This window comes from Cibotium barometz, chromosome 51 (genome assembly GCF_041138505.1).
Source record: "Cibotium barometz isolate CiBa-2024 chromosome 51, ASM4113850v1, whole genome shotgun sequence".
NCBI lineage: Eukaryota > Viridiplantae > Streptophyta > Polypodiopsida > Cyatheales > Cibotiaceae > Cibotium > Cibotium barometz.
This window is the reverse complement of record NC_141096.1, coordinates 43,106,847-43,121,255: the sequence shown is the minus strand read 5'-3', so window position 1 is coordinate 43,121,255 and position 14,409 is coordinate 43,106,847.

Here is a 14,409-nt window from a genome sequence, read left to right as displayed (position 1 = left end):
CAAGTGTGGGGTTTGTCCTTTTGGGGAGTTGATGCTGAAAGCTCTTACCCTCTTTTGTATATTGATCCAAACTTGTTGTGGCGTCTGTCATATATTTTCTTTTGGATAGCCATATTGTTGTATTGCCTTGATAGTAGCGTTGTGCTCCACTAGGTCCTTTTCGGATCCACTGTTGACGGTAGTCATGAGGTTTCTGCAAGTTCTTGACCTTCTGCCACTTTGTAGGTGGTGTCAATGGTTGACTTTTGAACTCGGTTCTCTCATGAGAACATTCATCATTCATTGGTTCCTTCCTCTCTCAGGTTGACCCTTTGGGTGAATCTTGGGTTGTATTGCCTTGATAGTAGCCTTGTGCTCCAGTAGGTCCTTTTCGGATCCACTGTGGACGATAGTCATGAGGTTTCTGCAAGTTCTTGACCTTCCGCCACTTTGTCGGTGGTGTCAATGGTTGACTTTTGAACTGGGTTCTCTCATGAGAACATTCATCATTCATTGGTTCCTTCCTCTCAGGTTGACCCTTTGGGTGAATCTTGGGTACCCATTTATATGTACTCTTGTATGTTGGGCTTTGTGTAGGCGATTTGAACACGGTGGGTGTAGATTTTGGTTTCTGAAGTACCGCAGAGAGCAATTTGTTTGCCTTACTTTGCCGAGGTCCATAATGGTATGGACATGACTTTTTCACCGATGGTTAGCGATGTTGTTCTATCTTCCCACCATTGGATATTGCACTTGTTGGCACAGATCTAGGATCATCCTAAGATCATCTCCTCTTCTATTGTACCTACAGGCATTACAAACACCTTTCCAACCTAGGGATTATTACTGATGGAAATGTTAACATTTAAATACCCAATGCACACTACGAACTTTTGCATCCGTGTGTTCCAGGTTTGGTCTCCCTAAGGCTATCCAAGTATCATATGAGATTTGGTTGTGGCTCAATCCCTTATCTATCAATGCAACACTTATTGTAATGCCCTTATTTGTGAGTCTCCCAACTTGAGTCTTGATCCATAGTTATGGACGCCATATTGACATGAATCAAGTCCTTCTGCATTTTAGCTTTTACTTGCCTAGCTTTAGCCTCGTCTTGCGCTTTGCTAGATCTTTTCTTTTGCTAATTGCTTCTGTTTTTTTAAGAGGTGTTCTTGGAAGAGCATCTCCTGGGTTAATGGTCCAAAGTATTTTTTTTAGTTTACTTCCATTGACATATCCCTCCATTTGGATGCCCTCAATTGTCTCTATTTGGAAAGACCCTTGAGGTGTGATTTTTGATACGCGGAATGGTCCCAGACTGTGGTATTTCAGTTTCTTTTTCCTGGCGCTTCCCACACCATACATGCGGACAAGGTCCCCCATTTTTAACTCTTTTTGCTTGAGGTTTCTATCAAACCAATGTTTTCTGCGCAACTTTTCAACCATGAGTCCGTGTGATGCTATCAACCAGGTTTCATCCAGCTTTTCCAAGTCAATTAGCCTTTCAGCTAATGCATTTTCAGTTAGATGTTCTTGTATAGCAATTCTTAAGCTTGGGAATAAGTATTCCATGGGCATAACTGCTTCAACACCATAAGCTAGACAGAAAGGAGTATATCCTCTATTGCCACCTCATAGGATGTGCAGTAGGCCTAAAGAGCTGCTGTAAGCTTATGCTCCCAATCTGTTCGACTTACATAGTTTTCGTAAGGATGGTACACAAAATCTTGATACTTTCTGCATGACCATTTCCTTGAGGGTAGTATGGTGATGATTTACGATGGATTACCAAGAATCTTGCAAGCAATTTATTAATCACCTCATTAATGAAATGTGAGCTGTGATCACTCACCAATTCCAATGGGCAGTCGAATTGTGCTCATAAACAAATTTCGCAATTGTTCACGCATCCGCTTTCTTTGAAGTTCTGGCCTCCGCTCACTTTGTGAAATAATCAGTTGGTGGCTACGATTATGTAGCGGGCTTGTGATGGATGAGCGTCGGACTTATAGGCCCCACAAAATCTATTCCCCATTTCTCAAATGTTTGCCTGACAATGATGGGGATTAGTGGCATCTTGTCTCTTTTTTGCTAGATAGCAAAATGTTGGCATTCCTCGCATCTTTTGACGAACTCATTAGCATCCCCGAATAATGTGGGCCACCAGAGTCCAGCTTGGAGCACCTTCTGGGCTGTAATTTCTCTGGAAAAATGCCTGCCTGCTATCAAGAAATGAGACTCTTCTAGTATGGTCACGAATTCATCCTCCCTTACGCACCGTCTGAGCACATTATCTTTGCCCAGTCTATACAACACTTCGATAATCAATTGATATGGTGCTGCAAGCTTGATAAGCCTTTGCATCTTATCCTTATTTAAGGAAAGCCATAAGCCAAATACTCTGAGATCTCTTCGCTCCACTCTGGTACCATATTGAATAGACAAGCATCAGGGAGGTCATCATCGACACTAGTTGTTGGTTCTCCATTTTCGGAACTCTAGAGACAGGTGGTCGGCCAACACATGTTGTGTTCCCTTCCTTACCACGGTAAAATCAAATTCCAACAACAATAGTAGCCAACGTGTGATTCTTCCTGTGGTGCAAGGTTTATTTACTAGATAGAGCAAAGCTTGATGGTCCACAAAAAATATGAATTTGTTAGCCAAGAGATAATGTCGGTATTTCTTAACTGCGTAGACCATAGCCTATCCTTCTCTTTCAATAGTGGTGTAGTTCACCTCTGCATCATTCAATTGATGACTAGCAAAGCAAACTGAATAGTCCAATTTGAATTCACCACGTTGGGCTAGCACGTAACCAATTGCAAAATTTGATATATCGATGTGTACGTGGAATATAAGATCCCAATTGGGAGGTCGCAAAATGGGTGCGCTTGCCCATAAGCCTCTTGACACTCCTTGGTCCACTAAAAGACAATGAGCAGTTTATACAAGGGTTTGGCTATCTCTGCATAAAATATGATGAAGCATCAATAATAACCCATGACCCATAAACCTTTGCACACCTTTGTAGTTGGTGGTGGGCAGTGGTAGTTCCAAGATCAACTTGACCTTGCTATCATCAGTGGATATGCCATTTTTTGACACTATGTGTTCTAGTATCACACCATGCTAACCCAGAACTGGAACTTCAAAGGGTTTAGTAATATCCGATATAATCGGCAACGTTCAAACACCTTCCTCTCAAATAGTTCAAATGATCTTCCCATCGAGAATGTGCACATAGATCATCAATAAACACTTCCAACTACTTTTGCAAGTAGTCCTTAAAAGCTGTGCACATCAATCTTTGAAAGGTTGACGGGACATTTGTAAGACCGAACGGCATGACCTTGTAAGAAAATATTCCCCACATGGTATTGAAGGCAGTCTTATGTTGGTCTTCTGGTGCTATATGGACACCTGATTGTACCCTGAAAACCCATCCAAGAAGCTGTACACTTCCCTTCTAGCGACTCTTTTCAGGACATGTTCGGTATACGACGGTAATGGGTAATGGTCCCTTCGAGTGGATGCGTTTACTTTCTTAAGATCGACACATACTCTCAATTTTCCATTCTTTTTAGGCACTATCACAATGGGTGATAACCAATTCGTATGTTCGATCTCATAGATAAAATCAGCAGCAATGAGCTTATCAATTTCTTCCTTTACAATAACTGCATACTTTAGATTCATCTGGTATGGTTTTTGCCTGACAGACCATGATCCTTTCATAATCAGAATCATATGTTGTACCACCTCAGGTGGTATCCCTTTTATTTTCTTATAGTTCCAAGCGAAACAATCCTTGTATTCTTGTCTTCGTTCATCAATTGTATAATTCTTGAAATTGTTAGGTACTGACAGAACATCCATTTTATCCTGATTGTCTTTTTTTATTTTTGCGATGATTTTCTTGGCCTCACGTTCTGCCTCTACCAAGGCTTTGTTGCGTTTTCGGCGTCCCGTTTTTGTAAGTTTGGGTGTATCGGTTTCCTTAAGGGTGATTTTCTCTAGATTCCTCCCTTCCGACGATATTTTACTCAACTCTTCGCCCAAATCCTTAGAGAATTCATCATGTATCCTTATAGCCTCAAGGTATCTCAACCATTGGGCATCCATTGGTTTGCTCGCAACAATGCATTTCGTCGGGCTAGGTACTGTTTTTGTCTTCACCACCATCGCTTGATGCACTGACCGGTACCTTCTGTACTTGATGTCTCCTCCACTGACTCCCCATCCATGGTTTGCCAACCATGTAAATAGAAGTCATAAGGATGTTTCCAGATTCCAAATACTGGGTTCCCTTAGGTTGCATCACATCAATTGTGGCCAACACATGCATCCAATTCTCGTAGAAATCCGGGGGAGGTAGTGATGCATACATCTCCATAGTATCCTCCTCATCCTTGGTTTCCCCCTTTGTGGGCTGGCATATCTGTAGGGATGTGGCTCACTCTGTTATGACCGAATCGTTATCGAACAATTGCCCTTCCATTGGGTGTGCCTTCAATCTTCAATGTTTGTGAGTCCCTGCATACTTATACATGATCCAAAGCCCAATCATGCACCAATTTGGATTCCCTCATGAAGGGTCGTCCCAATATTATGTCATATGTATCAGGTTGGCGTAAGAAGTCCATGACCAAAAATGTATGACGATATTGAAACGTAAATAGTCTGAACTTCACATTTTCCAAGAGCCCAATGGGTCTCGAAGATGTTCCATCAGCCATCTTAACAATTAGATTTGCTCTTTTAGATCCGACTTCCCCCAATTTTCCCAACAATGTTTGGTAATGATGCTGACACCTGCCCCACCATCCAGGATGGCCAACGCCTCTGGTATCCATTATGATGAATCGGAATGGTAGCATTCGTGTCGTCACTCTCATAGTAGCGTCCCAATTGGTTAACTGGTATCTTAACCACTCACGTTTCCTTTGTATGCCTCAAGGGTCTTTCTACCAAGGGTGGCAGAGCCTCATCCATATTCTCTGCTGGCCTTAGACCTCCTTCGACCCATTCTTTTACATCTGTCTATAGGGTGGGTGAATTACATAACAACTTACCCAAGGGCATCTGGACAGGCATGGATAACACAGCTGCTAGGCTTCCTATATCCCTAGGTTTCTTAGATATAGAGTCTTCTTTCCATCGAGGTGTCTCATATTCTTCCACTGGGAAGGAATGAATGGACCCCCCCAACTCATTTTCCTCGAACATTCTAGTCATTGTGTTTGTTTGGGAGTCTGCTTCAGTTTCTTCCAGAATCGAGGTGGGTAGGTTCAAAGCCCTATTGCGGGGTGGTACATCCAGTGGATAGATGGTATCCCTTAGTCGGCTGGCCCTAGGCTTAGTTTCATGAATTTGTTGGTACTTTTCAACTAGGGCCTTCGCATCTTCTAACTTCCTTATTTCTTCATCAGCATTAGGATATTCACCAACCCCCTTTGGGGTTGCTGATTGTTCACCTTGTTTTCCCAGGTCTAACCCTTCAAGATTGATCCCTTGACCCCCTCTTCCTTTGATTGTGTGGATTCGGTATCAATTGTATCTTCTTCGGATCCGTCTTGGATTGTAACCCGCGTGTCCCCCTTTCCTAATTTCTTCACTCTTCTCCTGTGTGACCAGATTTGGAAATAGTAGCATCCGCTCGGTTCCTTCCTTTGTCACCTAATTGAATTTGAGCTCGTGTTAGGAAATTGAGCGATGTGGTCTTCCTAGATTGTACACTAATGGTTCGAATGGTGGTCTGATTAGCAGTAGAAGCTGAACCACTTGCTCGGTAGGTAGGGACAATCTTTGATCAGATGATCAATTCCGCACTTAGTGCAAGTGAGCACTGGCATGTCATTAGGTGTGGTCGCCACTTCTTGTGGTGCTGGTGTGTATGAGTCATATTCTTATTTGGGCATTCGGCTACTCCATGTGGCCTACCACAGCCATAGCATTATAAAGGTCTTCTTCTCAGATTTGAGTTGATTTCCTTGCCCTTCCACTGTACCGTGGTTTGAAACACAGGTACTGGCTTGTTATTTTGTAGGACATAATACTCTGGCGAGACATCACCCATATCCTCATAGTATTACCCACTAAATTCTAGTTCACGCGTCGGTTCAATATCTTCTGATGGCTCTTCAATCACTACTTGGTTGATCTCGGCCTGTGGTGGTTGTCGCGGTAGAACTAGTGGTGGCAAGGGCAAAGCGTCTTGTACTCGGAACATCTCCCTAGGTAAGTAAGAGGGGTTGGGTTGTACAACAGTGGCAGTGGTTTGCACAGGTGGTGTCGGCAAGGCAACTGGGGCTCTATTTGGTTGCAGTTGTGCTATATTTTGAAACCTTGAAAATCTACACGATGATGTGTCATGATTGTCCAATTTTACACAATGCGCACAATACAGTAATGATCTTGCCCTTAACTGTAGACATTCAGTGTGGTGGTATGGTTTAGTCTACACATGGAGCACCACACCAGTTCCCTGTGGGGGTAAAGGTGACTATGCCCATGACCCGACATCCCTCTTCCTTCCCTTACCTTTAATTTCTCCAATATGGTATTGCTGAGCTCATCCACAGTCATATGTCTGACTTGTTTTGCTTTTCGAGTTCCAATTTCTTGATGACTTGAGAAACACGAAGTTGTTTGCTGTCGATGTTCTAACATCCTCAGGTTATCTTCGTATTCGATTGCCAATTTGCAGCATGCATCAAGGGTAACTAGCCGGGCTAGTACGAAGTAATCATGTGGTGAGGGTACCTTGGCGATTGGTGGAGAGGCCAAAGGGAGAATGTCATGAATCCAGTGTGCCATGATTGCCTTGGAAAAGTGGTACATCTAAGGATTAGGTACCTGGAGTGAAGACATGGCCTCAACTCTTGCCATCAGATTTTAAACTTTGGTAAAAGGGTGAGAAGGCTTGGCCGAGAGATCGGCAAGCAAGAGCTCTCCATCAACTTGCTACATCAAATCAATGGGCAATGGTTTATGCATGCAAGTGATTTGAAATGCAATTGTCAATTAATGTGATTTTGCAAGGATGCTAGTTGGTATTATTTTGGCACATTGGTATTGATATAAAGATTGAGATTGGCTCATAAATGCACCAAGGTCATGCCAAAATTTTTCTAAAATTTGGTCAGAATGCCTTGATTGGATGCATATTGATACTTTGGATATGCCGGGATGCAAACATGCATTGTTTTGCAAGTTGATTTCTTGCGGTTTTGACAATTTGATATAATCTACAATTTTCAAAAAAGTGTGATTCAGTCCAAGAGGTTTTGGATTGAACCTAAATTGAATATTTGGGGTTATTCCACATCATTAGGGTTTCCCATAGAGTCCTCAACCACCCCGTTTGGTTTCTAGGTTAAGAAGTTACACCCATTTCTCTACCACATACCCTGTTTTGGACAGAATTTGAACCAAGTCTTAGATCATGAATTTAGCTTCACCATTGTGTTTTTAACTTGCCAAATATCTTAAACACCAAGTTTCAACTCATTTGGAGCATTGGAGTACAAGCAGTGGGCCAAACTATCACCATCAGTGACTTGCGGGCAAAAATCAAAATAGAGGCATATAGAGGGTTGACTGAACCAAAAGTGACATCATAGGCTTACTCCTTATCCTAATACCTTCCTATAGAGCCCTAGAAAACCCAAATCCAACACTCCTACATCATCCTATTGCAAATTTGCCAAAATAGTCCTATTATGGCCTAAGCTGAGCAGTAGACCTAGAAAGCTTTCATTGGCAATAAAGGATATGGAAGGGGAGGAGTTGATGGAACAGGGCACTGTGGATACAATGGAAGAGCTTGAAGAGAAAATGGTTGGGGGAAGCACTCATAGAAATTTCTCTCAATCCATGGGTCAAACTTCAAAGGAAGTTGAAGTGGATGCTAATGTGGGAAGTGCCCATAAGCATAACTCTCAAAGTTTGCAAGCCATTTCAAATGATACATTCTTGGAATTTCTTGTGAATAAACTTAATTTTAAGTCACTCATGGATAGGTTGGACATTGAAAAGATGCAGGGGAGAAGAGAGCTTGAGCTCTTGCAAGCACACACTCACAAAACCCTAAAAGAGAACACACAAGGTGAGAGGCTGAAAATCTTCTTCTTCTTCACACAACACTCAACACACCATATACAAAGATAAGAGTACGCACAATATGAAAAGGTACTCAACCAAATACATACTAGGGTTCTCTATAGTGTGAACCCAACTAAATGAGCTGGTGCTATAACTATGCCAGTCTCTAGAATGGCTGTCACACAGTTTGTCATCCCACTGGCCGCATATCACCCATAATCTCACCAACCATGCCAGTGGTGTAAGTGTGGGGCCTATCCCCCAGGCGGGTCATCAGTGTCCACCACCTCACTAGATGAGCTCAATATCTCGACACTCCCCCTCGAGCTCAACTCCATCTCATGTACACCAAGCGAAGCCCTGAATCTGTGGAGCTTCTCTGTACCCAATGCTTTGGTGAAGATGTCAGTGACCTGATCCTCTGTGCTGACATAAACAAGGTCAATGTCTCCTGCCAAAACCTTCTCTCTGATGACAAAATGGTAGTGGACCTCTATATGCTTCGTGCGAGCATAAAAAACTGGGTTCCTGGCCAACTGTATACTGCTAATGTTGTCACAGAAAATGACAACTTGTCTATCCACTAATAGACACAAATCTGCCAAGTAGCTTTCTTAACCAAGCTACCTCACATGCTGCCATAGCAGCACCTCTATACTCCCCCTCTGTACTGGATAGAGCAACTGTAGGCTGCTTCTTGCTGCTCCAAGTCATAGCTGCACTCCCCAAAGAAAACATGAAGCCACTAGTAGATCTTCTATCTGAGATACTACCAGCCCACTCAACATCTGTGTACCCATGTACACATATCTCTGCTGTCCCAATTTCATAAAATAGTCCACAATGCAAAGTAGACCTCACGTACCTCAGTATGCGTCTCAATGCATCCAAATGCGGCTTTCGCGAAGAAACCTGCATAAACTGACTCACCAACCCAATAGCATAGCTCAAATCTGGCTTGGTGAGATCGTCATGTAGATCAAGCTTCCTACTACTATGCGCCTATACATAGTAGGATCCTCCAAAATCTCTCCTGAATCTGCACTCAACTTGCCATTCTGATCCAATGGCACTGAGATAGGCTTACAGCCTGTCATACCATACTTGGACAACATGTCCAAGCCATACTGTCTCTACAGTAATCCAATACCATGTGGTGACCTAATCACCTCAATGCCCAAGAAATATCTGAGCTCCCCCAGATCCTTCATCTCAAACTTCTATCTAAGCAAGATCTTTACATCAAAGATCTTTACATCATGGTCCCCCGTAAAATGATCAGGTCATCTACATAGATGATAACAAGCACAACCCCTCTATCACTGTGTCTCACATACAGCGAGAAATCTACATTGGCTACATGAAAGCCAATAGTGACAAGATATTCAAAAATCTTGTCAGACCATGCTCTTGGTGCTTGTTTTAAGCCATACAAGGCTTTCTTCAACCTGCAAACATGCTCGGGGTGACTCACATCCTCATAACCAGGTGGCTGCAACATATACACCTCTTCATGCAAATCCCCATGCAAGAATGCATTCTTTACATCCATTTGATGTAAAGACCATTGCTTTGACGCACCCACTGCTATCATAACTCTCACTGTTGCCATCTTGGCAACTGGACTGAAAGTTTCCTCATAATCAATGCCATATGTGTGCGCATATCCTTTGGCTACCAATCTAGCCTTGTACCTGCTCATGCTTCCATCAGTGTTATGTTTTACTTTATACACCCACTTGCATCCAATGGCTTTCTTTCCTTCAAGCAATTGCACTAAATCCCAAGTCTCATTTCCATATAGTGCATCCATCTCCTCATCCTTTAGCTTTCTCCCAACACACATTTCCAACAGCCTCATCAATGCATGTGGGCTCTACAACCTGTACAACTTTTGCCATGTATGCATAGTGATGTGCCACATAACCATCATAGGTAAACCTCTGCTGCACAAGATTCTTCGCTCTCCCAGATCTTTGCAACTTTGCATTCATGGCTTCCATAGCCTTCTTTACACCAGGTGTAGCTGGTATCCCAAGATCCTCATCAAGGCTCATCTCTGAGCCACTAGACTCTCCATCAACATGAGAATGCCCTGCAAAAATGTCAGGCATACTAAGGAGCTCAACCACTTTCTCTTTGCCTTTATGTGATGTACTAATCACATTTGCAGGACTGGTATTATGACACAGCCTACCACTCCATGGTCTATCAAATGTGATGTACTAATCACATTTGCAGGACTGGTATTATGATGCAGCCTACCACTCCATGGTCTATCAACTGAACCACTAGATGAGGACTCTCTTGGTCCACTCAAAGACTGTGATTGCTGACTTGCATTCTATGCAACCACATTTCCTCTCACATCAGCCCCAACAGCTTCTTTTTTAGCAGCATACCAGCTGATCATCTCATCAAAAACAACATCCCTGCTTACCCTCAACTCACGTGTAGCAGGGTTATAACATCTGTATCCCTTTTGCTCAAGGGAATACCCAATAAACACACATTTTTTAGCTTTTGGATCCAGCTTAGTTCTCAGCTCATCTGGCACATGCACATATGCAATGCATCCAAAGACTTTCAAATGAGACGCCTCTTCCACCTGCGTGTTGTTGTTGTTGTTGTGAATTATGGGATTGTTGTTGCTGCTGCTGTTGCTGGCCATAATTCTGATTACCTGTTTTGCCACCTCCTTGGCCGCGTCCATGGCCTCCTCTACCTCGTCCTCTTCCTGAACTTGTGTAGAAGGCCTGTTGCTCTGAACTGTTTTTGTTTTGTGAAGATTGTTGGTCTTCACCCAAGCTCTTCTCTTCTATAGTCAACAAACATAAACACCAAATCTGTGAAATTGGGAATGTTTTCCCAAGTCTAAATAGACGTCTTGAACGCCTTGTATTGTGGCCCGAGACCACGTAGACAGACTTCCATCTTATCATCATCATCTACTGAAATGCCAATAGATGCAAGGGATTCCACAATACCCTTGATCTTCAATGCATAGTCATTCATACAGACATACTCTTTTTCTCCACAGTATGAAGTTCATTCTTTAACTGTATCTTTCGTGCCTTGGTATTCATTTCATAGAGTTTTACCAAGGTGTCCCATGCCTCCTTGGGGGACTTGGCATCCGGTATGTGCCCAATCATGGTGTCCTATATACTGATAGTAGAGAGCCAATAAATAACTTTTTTGGCTCCTTGGTTCCAATCCTTGAACTCTTTCACATCTGCAGCAGTCAAATTGATCTCTAGTATCTCTGGTGCCTCTTCATGCTCACCTTCTATGTAGTCCCAGCAACCCTTTCCCATCAGGAAATTTGTCAGCCTAAACCTCCAAGCATGGAAATTGTTCTTGTCAAGCTTCTCAGCAACAATCTGGTTTATGCCATCATTTGACATCTTGCCAGATACACAAATTTACCAGAAACAGCACTCTGGTTTGTCCTGCACAAACTGTTGTATTTTCTGTAGCGGTACTGTACTACACTCAAATGTCACAACTAGTGGCCTCAATGTCCATACATACGCCCAATGGAATTGTTTGACCTCCTTGCAGCACACACAATGTCTGCACAACCAATCTGTCTTCTTGCAGTTCTTAAAACAGAGTTCTGCATAGAATCAGTGACTTACCCCGCAGTGCTCGAAATCGCCTGCTTTCCGAAAAATGGATTGGTGGGATTCATGAGGTCAAGCAACCTATGCATGAAGTTCATTATGGTGGTCACAAGGGAGGTAAATAAACTATGCAAGAGGCTTCTATGAAGGATCCTTCATTTGGATTTATGATGGATGCTAGGAAACCTTTCATAAAGGATTTGAGGCCTTCTTCATTTCAGCCCGGTACTTCCCAAGTGAATAGAAAACCACCACAAGACTCATTCAAGCTTATGGATTCATGCTATGGAGATGCTAAGAGGATTTCATGTTATTCAAAATTAGATCAATCCATCATGGTAGATGAGGAGATGCTTGGGGATAAGGATGGGGTTGATCATGATTTGGAGCACATGTCTTTTTTGCACAACAAAGACAAGTGGAAGCTCATGATAGTTGGATGGAATTACCTTCTTTTATTAAGAAGGTTATTAAGAAGGAGTACAAATACTTTGCTCAATTTACCAATTCTTATATGTAATCACAAACGAGCAAGCCACGTTATGAGAATCCTACTTCCAATGCTTCTAAAGATATCAAGGGGAAAAGGTGTCCCTCTCCAAGTTCAAGGGAGATGATTCTGCTTTGTGCATGATTTAGAGGAGTGGATGACCAAGCTAGACACTTATTTTCAGCTCTACTCTAAGAGTGAGCAAGATAAAGTGTAGTTTGCCTCCTTACACTTGGAAGATTATGCTCACCAATGGTGGAGACATATGGTTAAGCATGGGAATGTACCACACTCATGGGATGATTTAAAAAGGGAGATGAACTTGAATTTTATCTCACCTTTGGTGCTTGATAGATACCATGAGAAGGAAGAATGAGGATTGCCCCTCATCCCCCAGGCTATATAGTGTGTGGCCTGTCGTCCACACTAGCCTGGCCGCCCATGACTCCGCATGGGCGTCCTCTCCCACTGAACCCCGGACATGGCCATCCGGTCTGCCGTCGGTCACAGGCGTTACAACCTACGTGACATTACCCCCCCTTAAGAAGAGTTTTCGTTCTCGAAAACAAACTGGGGAAACCTTTTGGAAATTGCACTACGGCGTTCCCAAGTAGCTACCTCCTCATCCCTATCTGTCCATTTAACAAGTACCTCCTGGTACACTTTATTTCGGGTTTGTCTATCACGATACTGTAGAATCTTTTCAAGTTCATGTGGTATCTTTGGTGGCTCTATCAAGTCCACCAAAATCTCTGGAGAAACTGCGTTCTCTAACCCGTGAACTGATTTCTTCAGTTTACTGACATGAAAGACAGGATGGACTTGAGAACTCTCCGGTAACTCAAGTTTATATGCTACGTCCCCAATCTTCTTAAGGATTTTAAAAGGACCACAATATCTTGGATAAAGTTTATCACACTTTCCCGTTTTCATGGTTTCTGACTGCGCAGGAACCTTGAGGAATACAAAGTCACCTTCTGCAAAGGTCACCTTTCTTCGTCCTTTATCCGCATAAGTTTTAGCGCGATCCTGAGCACTACGAATGCTCTCACGTGCGGCTCTGAGCATATCATTTATATCTTCAAGGAAATCCTTGACAGATTAAATCTTCTCCTTTTCTAGGCCTACAACCATCGGAGATCTCGGCTGGAATCCATACATTAACATGAATGGTGTAAATCCAATCGTTTGCTGAGTGTTTGGAGCTGTTATAGGCAAACTCCAATAAGGACAAGTACTCTTCCCAATTAGATTGCTTCTTACTAACATAAGAACGCAACATATCCTCTAGAATTTGGTTAAGTTTTTCAGTTTGACCATCAGACTCCGGATGATCTGCCGTACTCATACTCAGAGTAGTATCCAACTTTTTGAAGATTTTCCTCCAAAAATGACTGTTGAACTTTCTATCTCTATCCGACACTATATCTGCGGGCAGGCCATATAGCTTGTAGAGATGTTCAATAAAGAGTTTTGCCAACTTTGGCATTTTTACAGTTTTCTTCGTGGCAATAAACTTTGCCATTTTAGTTAGCCTGTCCACTACCACCCACACACCGTCATTCCCTCGACTCGTCTTAGGTAAACCGATAATGAAATCCATGGAAATGCTTTTCCATTTCCCTTAAGGAATCTCCAGTAGACGGTATCATAACTTTCTTTACTAATTTGGGCCCGAAAGTCACCAATAGTTGGTACACATACTCTACCCTTGTAAAGTAAGTACCCGTCATCAATGGATTAATTAGCATATTTCTCCCACGTGTCCGATCGAGCTCGCGACCGCCACCACTTCTACGGGCAATCCGACGTGCCATTATAAGTGGGGAAGTCATTGGTAAGCAAATGTCTAGTAGTATTCACGCAAGCCGTGATTTGGTATTTCAACCAAAACTCCAAGACAAATTTCATGCCTTGATTTTGCATCATGTCATTAGCACAGAAGCTAATGTACTGGAGAGCACTCTAGTAGTGCAAGTTCTTAGACTATGCTACTAGATATTTGTAGACTATGCTACCATGTTGCATCACCAACTTGTTAAAACTTTTCCTTGGAAAGCTCTACGGACATAGGAGAAATAAACTAGAGCCAATCTAATTATGCATCACAAGGATTAGTTCCAAAGCTGAGAGATACTTTCTCTTTTAGAGTAACATCTTTGCACAAGCATATGCTCTAGAATCTTGTTGAGTTTCTAACTACCATCA